We start from the raw sequence: 16,187 nt of genomic DNA, 5'->3' as shown, positions 1-16,187 counted from the left end.
TTACCATGACAATGGGCTTATCAAAACTTGAATTTTGCCTTCCTAAAAAGAAAACTTGGGACCTTATTTGTTTTTTTTAATGAAAAGGAAAGGGTTGCTAAGGAAGACAACTTATACACAAGTGAGACAGCTTCCAAGGGAAAGAGAAATAAACGAAGAAAAGAAACAAACTAAACTAGGAGTTCCTAGTTTCCAATTATTCATGCTTAAATAAAGCCACGCGATAAAGATTAAAACTTAGGGACAGGGTAGTCCTCTTCAGATGCTGGGGCCTCAATCCATTCTCTATCTTCATTAATCACCATCCCTTTGTTCTCCTCAACCCCCCATGTTTTAGGAATCATGAACTCAACTTTAAGAAAATCAACTGCCTTGTTAACCAGACTAACACTCCTCTTTACCTTCAAGTCAAACTCACCATCCTTTCCATTCCAACCTGCAACAATATGTGGCAATGCTTGAAGGTCATGATACTCACCAGGAGCATACTCCATTAGGAGGGGGTGCATTGGTACCAAGTCAATCACATTCTTTGTGTGCAAGATTCGGAGGTTCGGGAATGAGTTGACCTTCTCCTTGAAGGCCTTGTTACCGACTTTTGGGCAACCAAAGACAAAAGCCGTTACCGGTATATCCGACAACCCATTTTCGACTACATCAAATGCACTTAGGACCGATAGAGCTCCACCGAGGCTGTGTCCCGTAAATATTATGCTTAGATTATCGTCTTTGTACCGTTCCACCAATTCTTTGATCTTTGTTTGAAGTTGGGTTCTCGCACTAGGTATGGTGATAGTCGGTGTTGGGTTATCAGAAGTGTAAATGCTGAACCAACCCTTCATGACCTTCAAGCTCTCTTTCGATGTCCTTTCTCCATTCAAGGGTTGTTATAGTACCACGCCATGTGACATATATTTCACGTCTCCCAGAGACTCTACTTACTTCATGGGATGTGACAGTGATCTATCCAACCCAATTGACTTCGGAATTGCAATTTTCAACCACGACCGTGGCATGAAGGTACGTATCGACGAAGTAGTCTGATGCTGATTGGATATGCACCTTCTCCAAGAATGATTTCTTGGAATAGCGACTGTTGCCATAGTATTTGAACTTTTGATCGCCAATGAATGTATGGCTGTTTGCTTGCTCCCTAGCAATTCTTCCCACGATGGTTCTCTTTTGTTCATCTCCATAACCACGATATATAGATGAAAATGACTTAGTTAACAGAAAGATTGATATTGATCCAAGCATACTAAGGACCTTATTTATAAGAAAAATGCTCGACTTGAAATGACACTCCAAGCGGCACTAGAGTGTGCACAAAACCATATACATTTTCTCAAGATATGGGCATTATACAATTGAGGACAATCAATGATTCTCTATACTGGATTCTTATTTCTAGTACGTTCTATCTATAAAAGAGGAGTTGACACCGTTCCACCGACACAGTTCATAATTGAAGTGATGATAAAGTGTGTGAGTGATGATACTAAAGATGAGTTGTGATAATCTGACTCCCTCACATACTTAATCGACTCCCCTAATGTGGGGGTGTGCCAAAACCATAGATTTCCTTTCATCGGGATATACAACCACACAGATTTTTGGGATGTGTAATTTTGTATCCATAGACATAAAGTCTATGGTTATAGCACACCCGACGTCAGGGAGTCGACTGAGGGGAAGTCCTATTATCACCACTCTACCAAAGATACTTCATTGTCATATTTCATTTTCAAAGGATTATGGTACTTCCGTAATTTTGTTGAACTGTCAAAACATTCCCAGGCAAATGCCAAGATTTATGGTTCTGCGCGAGGCAAATGATCTACGATTCTATGATGGGGGTGTTTGAAAGGAGGGTGTCATATTACCACGACCCTTAAGAAATTTAGTGTTGATGGCAAGGATGCATGGAAATATACGTTGGGAAGCATTGAATGTACTATCACAAATAAAATGGACAATGGGATGGAAAGCATCATACTGGATGCAATGGGAAGTACAATGTATTTTCACTTTTTCTCTTTGTTTTAAAGTCCCGTGACTACCCACTTCTCTTTCTGTTAAAATAAATGTTAATAAATGATGATTAATATTTATTTAAAATTGATTCAAATAAAATTAATTTGGTTTATTTTAAATTGATATTTGAAAGTTACTTTATGGTTGGTGTACTTTTTGTTAAAAGAAAAGTAAGTATTTTTTAAAAGAGCATTTCTATTGGTTGATAACTTTTCACATGGATTGGAATTTGTAAAAGTTCTTTTGGCTCCTTTTTTCAAATTTTTATAAATCCCACATTGCTTTTTAAAATGTTTTGGAGGGATTTTTAAACTATAAATAAGAACTTATTCTCAACTCTTTCTTCATTCCAAAGACTCTCTCCTTGAGAGCTCCTAATGGCTTCAAGCTATATGGAAATTTAATAATTCGTTTTTATTTTATATATATATATATATATATATAAAATAAGAAAGAAAGAAAGAGAGAGAGAGAGAGAAAAATTAATATTTAATAGGGCCGTCCAATTTTGGATAGGCACCAAGGCCGAACCGAAAGGTGTCGAAGGGGCTTAAGGGAGCTTAATGGATTCCTTGATCCGAATAGGTCCCTAGTGGTTCCAATGGGTTTCATACCTATTGAGATTCAAAAACCATTTACGAATGGGTGTGTTTTTAAAATTGATATATATTTATAGAGATTAATTCTGTTAAAATAACTAATTAAAATTTTTTCTACAAAAGAGGCATTCGTGTATCCGAGATTCTGTGTGACAGATTTTCTCAAAATAGTGCAAATTTTGAGGAAATATACAGTTGTGTTAGAACTGGGCTCTGTTGTATCCTAAAGACAAGTTCGCCAGCAACCCATTTGCATCTTCGTGTTTAATCGGAGTGTGGGGCGTCTGTTGTCTATAAGACAACGTAGATTACTACGTGCCTCAGAGCAATATAATTTAAGTTCAAGTTCTATTTTTTCTAACACTTTCTTCAGGACGTGGCCATGAATGCAATTGATGTGCATTTTAGAGAAATATTTTCTAGCAAATCACATTCTTTGGTTAAAGTTTAAACGAATTCACAAATTTCTTAGAAAATAATTTCATCGTTAGGGGTTGAAAAGTTCTAATAGCATTTTTTTAGACTAATGATAAAATGCCTCTCTAAAACTGATGCGGTTGACGTGGTATGTGCATAGAACCACAAATATTTTTCCTTGTGTATCCCGAAGAAAAAGATCTATGATTTTGTGCATTGTTATGTCAACCGCATCAGTTTATCGTGACTCTTATTATTATTATTATTACCCAACCCAAATGATAATATTCTTTTTCTTATATGAAAAAAGAAATTCCAAACAAACAGTTTTTCTCAAATCTAGTTTATCATTAATATTCTCTCTACTAGAAAAATGGGGATTTTGTTTTAAAGAAAAAAGAAAAGAAGGAGAAGCAGCACTAATACATTGGGGGTAGTCAAATTCAATGGCTGTGGTGGCTTACCCTGGACAAGTTTATAAATTATGACCCTTGGATAAGTGGACAAAAATCCAACACCTTTTCTTTAAGAATCCCAGGCTAGTTGTACATTCAATTATTTGTTTTTATTAATTTTTTCACATTTTTATAAAATGAATAACTATATTACGCCTCCCATTATATATTATATATATATATATATATATATATTATATATATATAAATATATATATATATATGGATTAGGATCCGTATACACATAAAGCTACTCATAAAGCTACAACGTGTTTTGTCTTATATGGGCAAAAATATTTGGAATGGGCTGCTTTTTTGTGAGGATGATCTCTATGGTGATGAGATCATCCTTGCAAAAAATCAGCCCATTATGAAGCTTCTAGCCCCATGTTTACAAGTGAAAATTTGTACCGTCCAATTATTGTCAATCATTTTTTATGGTATTAGAAGTTTTGGAATGGGATGATTTTTTGCAAGGACGGTCCCCTCACCCATAGAGATCATCCTCACAAAAAATCAACTTATTCCGAATCTTTTTGTAGCTTTATGAGTAGCTTTATGTGTCTACGGAACCCCACCCTATATATATATATGGTGGGGTTCCGTAGACACATAAAACGACTCATAAAGTTACAACATTTTTCTCTTATATGATTATAGAGGTTTGAAATGGGCTAATTTTTGTGAGGATGATCTCTATGGGAGGGACCATCCTTGCAAAAAATCATCCCATTCCAAAACTTCTAACCCCCATCAAAACTGATTTACAAAAATTGGACAGTCAAAAAATTTTTAACTTGTAAACATGGGGCTAGAAGTTTCATAATAGGCTGATTTTTGACAAGGATGATCTCCTCACCATAGAGATCATCCTCACAAAAAATCAGCCCATTCCAAACATTTTTGCCCATATAAGACAAAACACGTTGTTAGCTTTATGTGTATATGGGTCATAATCCATATATACATATATGTTGAATATTCTACTAGCCTGGCTTTGGATTTGGTATGGAATTTTAAATTTCACCTCCTATTGGGATATAATAGGGTGGTTGATGTCTGTGAGGCTATCCTCAATTATTTTCAGCATGGAATGCCACTCTTATTTTTGTTTTAATCTCAAATATTCGAACCCAGACATCTTAAAGTTTTAGGGTAATTTCTTGTATGTATAAAATATTTTAAATTTTTTTGTCTAATATATAGATTCTTTGTTTGCCTCCTCCCTTCTATCATTAGTCCAGTTCAATTGACTTTTTGTGAAAGGTAGGAAAATCTAGGATAAAATTCTCATAGCACGTGAAATGGTTAATTAAAAGCTTCTATTTAAAAAATCTTCCTAATTCTTATGTGTTAAGATAGACCTTCGGAAAGCTTTTGATTGTCTTAGGTGGTTGTTCCTGAAGTCAATCCTTTTCCAAATAGGTTGTTCGAATAGTTGGATAAATTGGATTATGGAATGTGTTTCTTAGGCCAAGTTTTCAGTTTTAATCAATAGGACAAGTTTCGCGTATTTTCCTAGAGGAAGAGGTCTTCGTCAGGGAGATCCCCTTCCCGTTACTTATTCACTTTGGTAATGGAAGCATTCTCTTGTTTACTTCAAGAGAAGGTAGAGGGAAACTTAATCCAAGTTTCTTCTATTTCAGTACTCCTGGGATTTCTCATCTTATTTTTGTGGATGATGTTTTTCTTTTTTTCACAAATGAAACCAATTGGCTTAATTAAATCTGAAAAGTCCTTAATCTTTTCCATCTAGTTTCTGAGCTCCAAGTTAATGATGGTATAAGTTTAATTTTCTTAACGGGTCTTGTGTTTAGGAAAATATTTCATTTGAAAAGGTTTAAAGAAGGTAGTCTTCTTGTCAAATACGTAGGTCTTCCACTCTTTTCTTCTCCGCTTAATCATTCTATGAGCTAACCTTTGGTGGGACAATTTAAAAGAAAATAGAAGGTTGGAGAGCAAGTTGTCTATTCTATGCGAGTCATTTAGAACTTATTATATCGGTCCTCTGGCTTTCAGATCTATTGATCGAGTTCCTTTAATATTCCCCATAGCACTCTCAAAAAATTGAAAATCTTTTCAGTAGATTCCTTTGTGTGTGTCTGGGGGGGGGGGGATGCTTCTCTTCATAGATCAATCCATTTGCTTAATTGGAAAAAATGTGCATCTCCTCTTGACTGGGGGGGTCTTGGCATTCAAAGATTGTAATAGAGTTGGTATGATGAAGTTCTTTTAGATTATGGTTGAAAACAAGACCCTATACATGGGCTAGGTGGATGAGGAAAAGATGTGGGGAAGACATTTGGAGTGCAGAAATTCCACAAAATGTTTCATGGTCTTGAAGGGAAATTATCATGGTCGAAGAAGATGCTATATATGTAAGAATTTTATCACGGTGCATCTATCTCATGTGGAAAGATCTTGAAGGTGAGCCTCTAATTTCCCAATTTGGAAAATAGTATAATCCATTCTTTGCAAAAGTCAAAGACTTTCTAGATGGGAATACTTGGCAGTTAAAGATGCCATTTAATACTAAAATGGAGGAAGTCTGTGATCTAGTCTATCAGTACCTTTAATCCCTGAACACTTAATAAATGATGGCCCTATTTGAATTGCTAGCCCAAACGGTAAATTCAGCTCTAAACATGCATTATAGGGTGAAACGAATGTAATAGACTGAGAAAATCAATTCTATTCTTTTCATATACCATTCAACAGTAGTTAAATACACATACGGGATAACAAACACTTGTTTGAGATCCTAAAATATAGGACAGTTTGAAATTGTTTCCTAATTCTAAGGAACAACTATTTTGAATGAATCCAAAAATAGAGAAACTAATGGGCTGTTACAATCCTATGACTTATGATATGCCCCTCAAAATGGAGCTCGAGAAAGAAGTCCAATCTTGGATTTGAGATCAAGAAAGCAGGCACGATGAAGAGGCTTGGTGAGTGCATCAGCAATTTGATCTTCTGAAGATACATGACCAACACAAAGGACACCATTTTGTACTTGATCCTTGATGAAGTGAAAATCGATGGCAACATGTTTCATTCGGGAGTGAAACACGGGATTGGAGCAGAGTTGGGTAGCACCAACATTGTCACAGTATAAGATGGGACAACAAAGTAGTTGAACACCAAGATCAGTTAGGACATAACAAAGCCAGTTGAGCTCAACAACTGCATTAGCTACTGACCTGTATTCAACTTCAGTGGAAGATCTTGCAATAGCTTTCTACTTCTTAGAACTCCAGGAGACTGGATTGCGCGACCAAGATAGATGACATAAGTACTGGTAGATGAAAAATCATCATTGTCACTTGCCCAATCTGCGTCTGAATAGGCGTGTAAGTTCAATGGGGATTGGCGATGTATTTGGAGGCCTTCATTAATAGTGCCACAGAGATAGCGTAATAGACGTTTAACAAAGCTCCAATGGTCGGTTGTTGGAGTATGCATGTACTGAGAGAGCTTGTTAACCACAAATGCAAGGTCTGGTAATGTAATCAAGAGATATTGAAGGCTGCCAACAATTGTCCTGTACTCTGTGGGATCAGACAAATGAGAGCCTGATTTTAACATCAGAGGTGGGCAACTTGGAATGGAAGTTAGCATGGGTTTGGCATCAGTTATATGAGTTCGAGCCAGAATATCCAAAATGTAACGCCTTTGAGATAAGTAAAATACCTTGCTGATTTGGGACTACCTCCACACCCAAGAAATAAGATAGCTGTCCAAGATCCTTAATTGAAAATCGATGAGCAAGAACATCAACAAAAGAGTCAATAATTTAATGTTGTCACCAGTGATTATTAAGTCATCCACATATACAAGTATATACATAATATGTCCAGTAGTAGTGAAAACAAATAGTGAGGTATCTGCATGAGAATTCTTAAAGCCAGAGTGAAGAAGGAAAGTGTGAAGTTCATGATACCATGTTCTAGGTGCTTGTTTGACGCCATAGATTGCCTTTTGAAGTTTGCAGACATAAGATGGATGATCTAGATCAACAAAACCTGGTGGTTGTTGCATGTAGACATTCTCGGAGAGGTGTCCTTGAAGAAAGGCGGTGTTGACATCAAGTTGGCGTAATGACCAACCCCGAGATACAACAAGGTTGAAGATAACACGAACTGTGGTTGGTTTACAACAGGGCTAAAAGTTTCTAGGTAATCGACTCCTGGCCTTTGATGAAATTCTTTTGCGACCAAACGTGCTTTGAACCTGTCAATAGAGCCATCAAAGTTATGTTTAATTCTAAAAATCCATTTACACCCAACTATATTCTGTGTAGAATCAGGTGCAACAAGTTCCCATGTTCCATTTCTAACTAAAGCATCACACTCATCAGACATGGCTTGACACCACTTTGGATCAATAAGGGCTTTAGTCACGATTGTTGGTTCAAGGTCGTTGGATTTTGAGAGTTGGGTATGAAGGTTCATCTTAGTTATTGGTTTATATGTGTTTTGGCTTGAGTGGTCATGAGTGAGTTGGAAGGGGAATGAGTTTTAGTTGGGTTAGGAGGTGTGACGTTGGATATGTAATGGTGGGGTTGGATGGTGAGGATGGCAAGGAAGTTGAATTGGGTGGGTGGGTTGGTTTGTGTTTGTTGATAGAACTTGCACTGGAGGGTCTGTTGGAATTGCACTTAGAGGTTGCTGAGGGACGATGACTTCAGATGGCATAGTGAGTGGCGGCTAGGAAGAGGGTGAGATAACTCTAATTGGTGCAGGAATCCAAGTGGCAATGGTGTTGGGATGAAGACTAGAGGATGGACTAGATAATGAGGAGTAGGGAAATTGAGATTCAACAAATTTGGCATGTCTGGAGATATAGATTTTTGAAAGGGTCAAGCAGGCAGTAGTATGCACTTTGAGTGAGAGAGTACCCAAGGAAAACACACGGCTTAGACCATGATTCAAGTTTGTGTGATGTATAAGGTTGGAGCCAAGGGTAGCATAAGCAACCAAAGACTCTTAATTTCGAGTAATTTGGTTCTGTCAGAGAAATATTTGTGGTAGGGTGAAGAGAGATTTAACGTGGGAGAGGGGCATTCTATTGATGAGGTAGATGGTTATGGCAAAGGCATAAGTCCAGTAGGAGAGGGGTAAAGAAACATGAGTGAGGAGGGCAAGGCCTGTTTCGACTATATGAAGGTCCCTTTTTCAAAGTAACCATTGTGTTCAGGTGTGTGAGGAGAAGTGGTGAGATGAGCGATACCATTGGTTGAAAGAAAGGTAGCAAGGGAGATGTACTCACCACCATTGTCAGAATAGAGGGTTTTGATGGTTGAATTGAAGTATTTTTCTACAATGGCTTTGAATCTTATGAAGACTTCTTCGACATCGGATTTGTTTTTGAGTGGGTAAAACCAGATATATTTAGTGAAGTAATCAATGAAAATTACATAATATTAAAGCCATTATGTGTGAAAATTGGAGAGGTCCATACATCTGAAAAATATGATTTCAAGAGGTTTAGTAGAGACAATTGTAGAGTTGGAGAAAGACAATTTGTGATTTTTATTGCAAAGACAAACATTACATGAGAAATCACAGGATAAAGAGGAACAAAGGCCTAAATGATTGCTAGAAATAATATGTTTGAGAATTGAAAAAGTAGGATGTCCTAATCTATGGTGCCAGTCGACGCAAGTGATCTTTATTGTGGAGAAGACAATCAAAGGGGAGGAGGTTGGCTACTCATAGACACCATCTTTAGTTCGTCCTTTCAATAGTGTTACCCCAGTTCGAAGTTCTTTCACAAGAAAAGTGGATGGTAAGAACTCTATGGAAACATTGTTAGAATAACAAAATTGTGATATAGAGATTAGATTATTTTTCATAGATGGAACACAGAAAGCATTGTTTAGTGTAAAGGTATTGTGAGGAGTTTTAAGAGAGGTGGAACCAGTGTAGGTGATGGGAAGATTGGAGCCATCTCCGATCATGATGTCATCAATGCCAATGTATGGAGCATGCATGAAGAGGTTTGCTCAAATCAGATGTGACATGGTGTGAGGCACCACTGTCCAAAAGCCAGGATGGCGTGGTGGAAGGATTGGTGGCAAGGTGAGCTTGTGGTTGCCATGGTGTGCTTGTTGGGAAGAGCTGGATGTGGGGGAAGTGTGAACTGGTACGAGGCAAAATGAAGGGCACCGTTTGACAGTGTGACCTTGACTCTTGCAAATTTGACAGTGACCAAGGTATGGTCTAGGAGGAGGACGAGGGCCATGTGATGAATGGGGTCCTGCATTGGTTGCAGCAGGTGGGAGATCGGTTGAGTTGAAGGATGGGTGCCAGTTGGTGGTGGTAGTACCTTGTGGTTGAGAAGAACGCCAATTTTTGTTGTTGGTACGGTATGTGGGATTTGTAGTAGCTGGAAAATGGTTGGGCTCGGGTGGGATTGTTTGAAGAAAGGCTTCAAAATTGAGGAGTTTTTCATGAAGTTCTTCAAAGGTGATAGAGGTATCTCTTGCTTGGACAGCGCGGACTAATTCTTTGTAATCATCACCGAGACCATCTAGGATTTTGTCTGTGCTTTCTTCTTCATCAATTGAGGATCCAAGAAGAGCAACATCATCTGCTCGAGTTTTGATAGTTTGCATAAACTCAATGATGCCAAGGGAGCCTTTGGTAGTGTTTTTTTAATTGGTTTTTTATTTGTTTGATGCAGCCACGAAGGGCTTGGCATAGATGTTGGCTAGAATTGTCCAGGCTTGTCTAGAGGTTTGGCTTGAGCTATGAAGGGAATAATGGTGGGGTAAGATGGAGCCAATGACAACGTTAAGGATCAACTGGTCTTGTTTGGTCCATAGAATGTAACTGGGATTGGGTCTGGCTGTATTGGACTGGATCAAGGAGGCTGGCGGACATGGTTTGGAGCCATCAATATAGCCAAAAAGGTCATAGCCAATGAAGAGTGTTTGGAACTGTAGTTTCCAGGAGAGGTAGTTGGTAGAGGTGATTTGAGAGGGGCCTGAGCAGCAACGTTGATGCTGATGAGAGTTTGGTGTGGTTCATTAGTGTTGAGGATGGTTGTAGGGTCAGATTCAATAGCCATGAGTGATGAAGAACAAGGGGAAAAAATTGGATCAACTTATACTACTTATGGTTGCTCTTACCATGATAAATTTGGGGGTCCAACTCAAAACCAATTGGCAATAAGTAGAGAGGCCCAAGATCCTATAAGGAGAGAGACAAGGCAGGCAATTTGTGTCCGATATGGGACTAAACTCAACACGCCCCCGCACGTGTGGGCCGGATTGGCCCAAAACACATGGAGATATGAATTGGGTGACAAGGAGAAGAGAAAGGCCCACTCTGATACCATGATAGACTGAGAAAATCAATTCTATTTCTTTTCATATACATTCAGCAGTAGTTAAATACACATACGGGATAACAAACACTTGTTTGAGGTCCTAAAATATAGGATAGTTTGAAACTGTTTCCTAACTCTAAGGAACAACTATTTTGAATGAATCCAAAAATAGAGAAACTAATGGGTTGTTACAATCTGTTACAATCTTATGACTTATGATAGAATGTGCATTGGTGGAAGATTATTTGGAACCACAAAAATGTTCCACGTTACTCTTTTATTACATGGCTTGCAATAAATAAGAAGCTAACAACGTGGGAGAAGCTTCAAAATGAGGCTTTTCATTTGCTTCTTGATGCATCTTATGTAAGAAGGCTTTGAAAAATAATTTTTGAGGGTTTTTCCTTTAGCGGGTGGATTTGGAAAAGGGTACTTAAAAAATTTGGGGTCTCCAGAGTGGGTATTGGTTCGGCATTGGATGAGATTCTAGCTTTGAAAAGAATCAGATTTCCAAGCAAATTTGTCTATCATGTGCTCTGTTTAAGTTTTTGGGTAGTTATTTTTCACATATGGAGAGAACGGAATGGAAGAATCTTTGATGAGATTGAGCTTTCTCGCTCTCTAAAATTTTGGACATTGTTGAAGAAGATATAAGGAACATATTTGATGGAGTGGTGATAAATGACGATAATTCTGTTGGAGAGAATGGGTAATGATTTCTATGAAAAGATAGAGAAGAAGATTGAATAAATTTCTGATTTCTGAATTAAATGTAATAGAAAATACTTAATCTAGAAGTAATGGTTGACGCATACAAGTGAGTGATTGAGACAGCTTCTCACCCGGAAAGGGAAACGAATGAAGAAAAGAGAAATAAACTAGTAAAGCAGCTGATTGAATACTAACCCATGGAACAACTAGCTTCCAATTAGTCAAACATAAAAGCAAAAGTACACAAAAGTACTCAAAACTCAGGGACAAGGAAGTCTTCTTTAGATGCTGGGGCCTCAATCCATTTTCCATCTTCATCAATCACCATCCCTTTGTTTTTCTCAACTAACCATGATTTAGGAATCATGCACTCTTTCTTAAGAAAATCAGTTTCCTTGTTAACTAAGCCAACACTTCTCTCGACCATAAACTGAAACTCTCCATCCTTTCCATTCCAACCCGCAATAATATGGAGCAAAGCTTCCAAGTTGTGCCAGTCTTCGGGTTTTGTCGAATCCTTCAAGTATGGTGACTTCCTAGAGTCCACAAAAACTTGAGGCCTGCAGGAACATATGCGACCTGAATGGGGTAGCCTGGTACCAAGTCTATCACATTCTTTGTGTGCAACATTCGGAGGTTCGGGAATGACTCGAATATTGCTATGATTAATTTCGAGGAAAATCGACTTCGTCATTAAATTCAAAAGGATCAGAATATATACATTAGCCTGTAAGTAAGTTCGAATTTGAATTCGGATGGAAAAGTTATAAAATTCTCGAATTTCGCATTAAGTGGGACCCAAAACAGTGGAATTTTGTTAGAGCGAGAATCGAAAAGATTTGATGACACCGTTAGATCCGTAGAAAAAAATTATTCGAAATGGTATATTCACTTGTCAATTTCCAAGTCCGAATAGTTAAGTTACGGTCGAAACTAGAAATAAGGGAGAAATTACAAGTATGCCCTTAGCTATGTTATAAAAGAAAAATCTGATTTTTCTTTATTTCATTTTTCTCTTCTTTTGTAAGAAACCCCAACGACAGTCACTTCTCCACCCTAGGATTTCGACGCATTCCCGTTAAGTTCTAGCCCGAACGAGGCCGAGTTGAACCTCGACGAAGAAGACAAAGTTATCGGCCACGTCGAGAGCTACAACTTCACCATCTTTACTTACCCATTCTTGTTCGTTTTCTCCATCCTCCATCAAAACCAGTCGGGTAGCTCGAGTAAAACTCTACACCTTCCATCCAAGGACTTTATCGAGTTAGGAGTTAGGTCTATACTTCATTATAGAGGAGAAGGAGAACGTCATTGTCGGATATCTTGCAAACCCTCGCTCATTTGGCATCCAAGTCAGCCCAACCTCGACTCTCGAGCCACCAACATTTATCATTGTGCGAGTTTATCATGTTCGACGTCCACAACCAAGTAAGAGACTTCCAATTCTTATTGGTAACTTTAGATTTATCAAATGTGCATTTAGGGTTTTGAAACAAAACTTATTGTTTGCATTTAAATTGTAGAAAGTTGTTGTTTGATTTCAAAATCATGGTAGAAATAGATGCTTTGATGATGTTTTATCAAATTTTAACTACGAACTCGTGGGTGGGTCGAATGGTTCGAAGAATGGAAGAAGAAATCGAAAACTCGAAAGTTCGAGTGAGGTTCAGGCTGTATGCAGGTAGGGTCAGTGCCACCGGCACCTACCGAAGGCATTCTGTCGGTCCCACTTATTTCTATTTACTTTAAGTTCTTTAATGAAATTAAGGTTTTACCCCCCATTTCGGAACAATGGAAATGATTTTAAGATCCAAATCTCAAAGGATCAAAATCCGAATTTTGGTTTCAAGAACAAAACGTAATTTTCGACGTTTTCGGCAAGTTTTCAAAATGTAATAACTTTGCGTTACTTTGAATTAGATTACAAAAACTATATGATGTCGAATCTCGTGATCGAGACTTTCATTTCGAAAAATCCATTTTCAATTTCGAGAACTTTGAAAAATTGAATTTCTAACACTTAACCAAATTTTCACCAGCTTTTACTACTTTGACCAGCTTAGGCACCGTGTATCACGGGACCTTGTTTTTTAATAAACTTTGATGGTTTTCAATGAAAATACCAAAAGAATGACTTTGAAATATTAGAAATGGATGGTTGATTTGAAAATATGAAAAGTGAGAATGTTGAGAGAATGGGAAAATGGAATGAACGGTAAAATGTCAGAATCACACCCGAGGGGTGATGTCTACATTTTACATTGTATGTTGTGTGTAGGTTGGTGAAAGGATATCCAGGTTATTAATGAAAGGGTTGCATGTTTATTTCCGATTATGTTAGCGCGTGCGCTGAGTACTGTTGTTTATTTTAGGCCGATTGGCCACAGTTGCATGGTAGGAACTGGATATCCGTTCTCAACCCTGTTTTGTTAATTTCTCTTTTGTTTTAAATGAAAAACAATATATGTATGTAGCTATTTTGTGAGCTGTTAAAGGGTTTGTGAATGCCTGAAGGGATAGTGCGTCACATCATCCGGAGGGGTGCACTATCCTGGGATGTACGGTAGGGACCACCAAACTCATACGTGGTATGGGACGCGTATGAGAGTGGAGTCACAACTGGAATCCGGGTCCATTCCTTTCTTATCTTTACCAGTGAACGTGTATTGTAAAGGTGGTCGTATACGAGTGGAGTGTCATTTGGGAATCACATGCACGCCTGATAGGCATAGACGAAGATGATTAGTCAGTGATCACTAACAATCTAGTAGTAGTCAAACGTTCTGACACATCGAAAAAAGACCTATTGCTTACGGTCACATCAAACGGTCAGCCTAAGCCGGATAAATGGTCCCGCAAGCGTGGTAGACACGACCAGCCACAAAATCAGGAACTACGATGTTATTGAGGAATATCATGTCCTGACTGGGAGCGATCCAGTCGTGAATCCCAACTCTTTAATTCCAATACTCCACCATTTGTATTATGTATCTGTTGTTATATTTCGAATTATAAATGAGAAGCATGTCTATTATTTAAATATTGACAATATTATTTGCATAAAATGGAAAATGTATAATGAGTATGGATGATTGATGCTATGTGTAATTTTTAAAACTGTTTAGTTGCTCATCCCTAGTTATATGTACCAGTTGATCGTATTTTATCTTGTAAAACCTTGCATGTATTAAAATGTTCAGTATGCTTTATTCGATCATGCTTAGGAATGGTTATTAGTAGGAATTGGTTGTGGACTTACTGGGTAACCATTGTTACTCACCCTTTCCTTCCTATTTTTTTTTAGTTTCAGCACTTGCAGTTATCGAGACAGGCGCAGAGTCAGTAATTGAGGAGCATCTGGTCGGTCAGATCGACGACCAGAGTCTTTTGCCTGGTGAGCACTAGGGCTACATCCCTTAGTGTTGTCAGTTTCCTCTAGGATGTATGTAGTTTTTGGATTGAGAGTTTAGGCCCATGTTAGAGTGAGAGTATTTTGTAAGCCTGTATATGGTTAAATCTTCCGCACTCTGATCTACTTACATGTTAGATGTAATTAGTCTTCCGCTGTTCATTTCCTGTATTTACAACTTTACATCAGGCTTTGTTATAAATTGTTTTATCAGGTTTGAGTTTTGTGAAACACTAACATAAACAGAGGAGACCATGCCGAAATTTTGAGGTGCCACCTAGTACCTTGAGGTTTGGCATTGGGATTTGTGTTAGCGTTTGGCGGGGCGCCACACTTGAAATATCGGCTTTTGCCATAGTATTTGGAGTTTTGATCTCCAACAAATGTATCGCGATTCGCCTGGCAGAATTCACCGCATTGAAGGATAAGTTTCCGAAGGTTTGGGTTTAGAGGTTCTAGCAAACCTTTCCACTGATTGCTCCCTAACAATTCTTCCCATGTTGGCTCCATAACAAAGATAGATGACTATGTATCCTTGTTCTTGCTGAGAGATCAAAATGTAAGTGAGATGAAATATGCTTATGGATGCAAGGTGATTTTACCTTTATTATAAAGATAGAAGAGCTGACACTGTTCTTGTACATAGAGGACAAGAAACACTGTTAGCTAGTCAGCTAGCTTAGTATGTATAATCTATAAGTGAGAAAAAACCAAAAGACCTTATTCAAGATTTTGAATTTTAAAAACAATGGTTGTTCCCGAGGAAATATCTGTCTATCTATCTATTAATCGATTTAGATCATTAAAAACTGGTGGGGTTGGTGATTTAATGGTAAGGACGGTAACATACATTGGAAATGTTAAATGTCCTGATAATTTGATAACAAATATGGGATGTAGAACATCATACTCGATGCCCTTAAGAAATACCATTTCTTTTCTCTTCTTTTCTTTCACTCCATTTTACAGAATGAAGTCCAGTTCCTCCTCACTTATTATTTAGGGAAATGTTGGAATGATACAAACGGAGACACAAAGATGACAAAAATGATGTGGTGGCACGCTCATAACCGTAGATGTTTTTTACTCATATCTTGTGGAAAAGTATTTACAGTAATGTGTGCGACACCACATCATTTTGTCACTTTGTATCTCCGTTTGTGGACTCCAACTCATTTATTTATACTTATAGGTGACCTCTTTAATTTACTCCCCACCGACAACTTC

General features: G+C 37.9%; 1 pseudogene; it reads right to left on the bottom strand.

Annotated features, from left to right (window-relative positions):
* Positions 1–230: 230 nt before the first annotated feature.
* LOC147381788 (phospholipase A1-IIdelta pseudogene) lies at positions 231–16,130 on the bottom strand (annotated as a pseudogene).
* Between the last annotated feature and the right edge of the window lie 57 nt (positions 16,131–16,187).

The sequence above is a fragment of the Akebia trifoliata genome, unplaced genomic scaffold (assembly GCF_017979445.1).
Source record: "Akebia trifoliata isolate Shusen 1 unplaced genomic scaffold, ASM1797944v1 Contig00257, whole genome shotgun sequence".
Classification (NCBI taxonomy): Eukaryota; Viridiplantae; Streptophyta; class Magnoliopsida; order Ranunculales; family Lardizabalaceae; genus Akebia; species Akebia trifoliata.
The sequence above is the reverse complement of the archived record's forward strand: the minus strand, read 5'-3'. Positions and strand labels throughout refer to the sequence as shown.